Source organism: Engraulis encrasicolus, chromosome 15 (genome assembly GCF_034702125.1).
Source record: "Engraulis encrasicolus isolate BLACKSEA-1 chromosome 15, IST_EnEncr_1.0, whole genome shotgun sequence".
Lineage (NCBI taxonomy): Eukaryota > Metazoa > Chordata > Actinopteri > Clupeiformes > Engraulidae > Engraulis > Engraulis encrasicolus.
Genome location: NC_085871.1, coordinates 28,118,881 through 28,123,880, shown reverse-complemented (window position 1 = coordinate 28,123,880; position 5,000 = coordinate 28,118,881). Strand labels below are relative to the sequence as shown.

The window sequence follows — 5,000 nt, the reverse complement described above, 5'->3', positions numbered from 1 at the left end:
CACAGGTGCGTGCACAAACGTTGTGACGGTCACGCATGTAAGACGGTCGCGCATGTAAGACGGTCGCGCATGTAAGAAATCTGCATATACACCCACATGTATAATTCACGCGCGCACACACGCACACACAAACACACACACACATACTAAAACACAAACACACATGCACACACATATACACTACACCCACACACGCATGCACGCACATACGCACACACACACACACACACACACACACACACACACACACACACACACACACACACACACACACACACACACACACACACACACACACACACACACAGGCCCTAAAAAACATTAAATTACATGCACTTTACTCAACTCATCACCCTCCCATTAACGTTTATAGGCTCTTGACCTCAAATGTGTGTCCCTTCACCAAACACACAAATCCTGTCCCTGGCTACGGAAAAGCACAAGCCTGGCCCTAACCAACAGCACAATTAAGAGATGTGTTTTTTTCTTCACGTTTCTGTTCTGCCATTTTATGAGTTCCCTGCGTTATTTCTCTCTCTCTCTCTCTCTCTCTCTCTCTCTCTCTCTCTCTCTCTCTCTCTCTCTCTCTCTCTCTCTCTCTCTCTCTCTCTCTCTCTCTCTCTCTCTCTCTCTCTCTCTCTCTCTCTCTCTAACCATGCAGCCTTGCTGGTCTGTTTTTGGCCAGGCCCTGAAAGCACACGCTGTTCTGGAGGGTGTGAGGTCAGCGACTGGCACTTCTGTGTATGTGTCGCTGTGTATGTGTGTGTGTCGCTGTGTGTGTGTGTGTGTGTGTGTGTGTGTGTGTGTGTGTGTGTGTGTGTGTGTGTGTGTGTGTGTGTGTGTGTGTGTGTGTGTGTGTGTGTGTGTGTGTGTGTGTGTGTGTGTGTGTGTGTGTGTGTGTGTGCGTGTCTGTGCCAGTGTGTGATTACTGGTAGTGGACCTGTGCTCCCACAGTGAGGGAAAGACATACTCACTCTCACACACACACACACACACACACACACACACACACACACACACACACACACACACACACACACACACACACACACACACACACACACACACACACACACACACACACACACACACACAGGGCCCAGCCATGTGATCACTCTTCCCTGGGGACTGTCGACTTTCCCGGCGCTCAAATGTAGTACAGTTCATAGTGGTGCTCAACAAAAGCAACAGGTCACCAGGCACTGAGCTTTATTAAATGTGGCTACTCATTAAAAATGCCATCATGTTTCGACCACAAAATGATGAAGAACATTTCTGGTCGAAAAACATGTTGGCATTGTTATTAAAATGCCAGCATGTTTCGACCACAACTCATGAAGACCTCATTTTAATCATGAGTAGCCACATTTTAATAAAGGCTTCTTAATTTATACACACATGCACAAACACATGGACAGAAACACACATACACACAGAAATGTGCTTACACACACAAACTGACACAGGGAAGAAAACATCAAACACACACACACAGACACACACACACACACACACACACACACACACACACACACACACACACACACACACACACACACACACACACACACACACACACACACACACACACACACATACACAGTCACACACACACAGTCACACACCTTAAAACCAGACTCAATCCCCCCTGGGCAGCTATGGCTGGCATGTATCTCGGTGCCATCATCTGTTTTTCTGCTGGTTTTGCGTTGCCACTTTTCCACTGGCCAAGTGTCTGCTGGGTTGAGGGCCACCATAAGTGGAGCTCTTAATTAAACCACTTGCCACCACCTCCACCCATTAATCCCATCTACCAACCGCACCCAAGCCCACAGCACCTAATGCCTCCTGGACAGCTCACCCCCTTGACGTGGGTCCATACCTCCCCCCCTTGGGGGTGGGGGGGGGTGGATGCTCGCTACGTCACTGTATTCCTGCAATAAGCTGGGCTAGTGGTTCTCAGCCTTTTTGGAACAAATGCTCCCTGGACCTTATCCTAAGCCTCCCAACGCCCCCTTGATCTCGTCATAAGCCTGCCAACACCCCCCTTATTATTACAAAATGAAATGGCCCAATGCCCCCAATGACAACTAAGCACCGGCCCCTCTCAACTGTACCCTTCTCAACACCCCGTACCTCGGGCCCCCGTCGAGGAACACTATGCTAGGCCCTATGTATTTCTCTCCTCTCCTCCTCTGCTTCTTCTGTGTTGCTGCTCTTTTCATTCGTTGGTCTGTGTAAGTTGCGTGCGGGCGCCCAGGGTGTGGCACTTCATGCCAAATGCTCCTGCGTCAGCAAACAGCAGCAGGCAACAGCAGGCACTACTGTTTCTTGTTCTGTGGAGAAGTGTGTGTGTGTGTGTGTGTGTGTGTGTGTGTGTGTGTGTGTGTGTGTGTGCGTGTGTGTGTGTGTGTGTGTGTGTGTGTGTGTGTGTGTGTGTGTGTGTGTGTGTGTAACAGTGCTAGTCTCCTGCCTGGACTGCCAGGCAGGCACTCTTGTTCAGCTCAGTTGTGTGTGTGTGTGTGTGTGTGTGTGTGTGTGTGTGTGTGTGTGTGTGTGTGTGTGTGTGTGTGTGTGTGTGTGTGTGTGTGTGTGTGTGTGTGTGTGTGTGTGTGTGCGTGTGTGTGTGTGTGTGCGCATGCACAAGCCTGCTGTTGCTTGGCTTGCATGCTTGCTAGCTTGCTTGTACTCAGCCAGCCAGCTAGTTTGACAATGGACACTGCTGCCAAACAGCTTCCCACCAGATGCCTGTGCCCATATGGGAGGCAGATTATGTCAGCGCCCTCTTCAAAACGCCGAGCGCTCCACCGCCTCTTTGGAAAGCCAACCCCCCCCCTATTGTTCCCCCTCTCTCCACTACCCCCTTAATGCACACCGTACATCCAGTGGCACGCTGTAATAGTCATTGAATGTTAAGTACCATACTGCAATACTATGACATAACACAGGGCCTTTAGTAATGCACTACGACTTGGTCATTGCCATTCTGGTAAAAGCAAATTTATAACACCGTGTCTCAACGAGTTAATGCACACCGTACCTCCAGTGGCGCGCTGTAATAGTCATTGAAAAGTTAAGTACCATGGTACTACATGGTACTACAATACTATGACATAATAACACAGTGCCTTTAGTAATGCATTACAACATGGTCATTGCCATTCTGGTAAAAGCTAATTTATAACGCCGTGTCTTAACGGGCTTCTCTCTGTTTGTCCCTCCTGTCTTGCCATCAGCCAGTTGATATCTTGCCGGTTTCACTCCATCCGGACAACTACTGCCTTCCCTCGTTCCTCTCATAAGTCACTTTGCCCCTCTTTTTCCGAAAGTTACATTACATTATTACATTAGCTGACTTTTTCATCCAAAGCGACTTCCAGTTATTTACAGGGTGTTAGTTACAGCCTCTGGAGCAGTATGGGGTTACCTGCGCCGCGTTGCTCAAGGCCACCTCAGCCATGGAGTGAGGTAGGGAGTTGAATGGTGGGATTCAGACATAGCAGGTACAACCCTCCGATCTAAAGCCCATCTCCTTAACCACTAGGCCATGGCTGCCCCAGTTGAAAGGATAAGATTTAATAGGACTCTGCACAAGCAATCACCTTCCTCTTCTCCGTATCATCACTCCTTTTCCATGCTGTAAAGGACATTAGGTAACTGTTTTAGGTTCCTGCCCTGTATTTGAGACATTTTTCACAATTTTCACGCCACAGACCCTAGAGGGCAGTAGTGGGCACCTGTATAAGTTTCTGTTTACAGACAACAGCGCCCAGCCATGAGGTCAGTCTTCCCTGGGGACTGAAGACTGTCCCTACTCCCTATGATGTCAAGGCCTGGTTGAGAAGAAGAGATATCAAGCCAGCGCTCAAGTGTAGTACAAACAGGTCCCAGGCCCTCAGCTTTATTATCAAATGTGGCTAATTATAATTATAATGCCAACTTGTTTCGACCACAAAATGATGAAGAACACATTTCAGATTGAAACATATTATTATTAAAATGCCAGCATATTTCAACCACCATAACCGATGAAGAGCTCATTTTAATTATAAATAGCCACATTTAATAAAGGCGTTTTAATTTACACATGCACACGCACATGGACAGAAACACACATGCACACAGAAATGTGCATAATTACACACACAAACTGGCACAGAGAAGAAAAACAACACACACACACACACACACACACACACACACACACACACACACACACACACACACACACACACACACACACACACACACACACACACACACACACACCCACGTCCCACACACACGCACGTGCGCACACACACAGCCTGGCACAGCTTTACCATAGAGGGGATGTGGAAATTTACTAGAAATGTGCTTATCATATCAAGGCTTATCGTTGTAGAGACAGGAGGCCTGCCGTGGTGGAGTCAGTGACAAAGACTTGTGTGTCACTCGGGCGCCAGTGCATTGTACGTCACGAGAAAGAGAGGTACAGAGGAGGCTTGGATTGAGGGAGAGAGATAAAAGACAGGAGAGAGAGAGAGAGAGAGAGAGAGACTCAGTGAGGGGAGGCTGGTGTCAAGAGGCTTGCTTCACTCTGGGAGAGGGAGCGGTAGAGCACTGAACTGTGACTGAGACAGAAAGAGATGGAGAGAGAAAGAAAGACAGAAAGAGAGAGATTTGGATGTGAGTGAGTAGAGGTGTGACTGGTGTCGAGGGGGCTTGCTGGAGGCGCCAAAGTGGCCCTTGACAGAGCGAGTAACGGAGGGAAAAGAAAAACTGATATCACAGCGGTGGGTGAGGAAAAGATAGAATAGAATCCTTGCGCGACTGAGCGAGAAATTCAAAATGATAGGGAGAGACAGAGAGATGACAGAGAAAGGGAGAGAGAGAGATGTGGATGTTGTGCTGCATTAGTGTTCCCAAATGTGAGTTAATTTGCAGAAGTGCATATCATACTTTTGATGAAAGACGTTTCCAAAACATACAGTTCAAATCTCGCGGTTGTGTTTTTCAAT

General features: G+C 48.0%; 1 protein-coding gene across 5 annotated transcripts in view; it reads left to right on the top strand.

The window, feature by feature from the left end:
* The window catches only part of slc38a4 (solute carrier family 38 member 4), a 54,334-nt gene that overhangs the window by 28,654 nt on the left and 20,680 nt on the right, over positions 1-5,000 (top strand). The gene's annotated exons all lie outside the window — the stretch shown is intronic.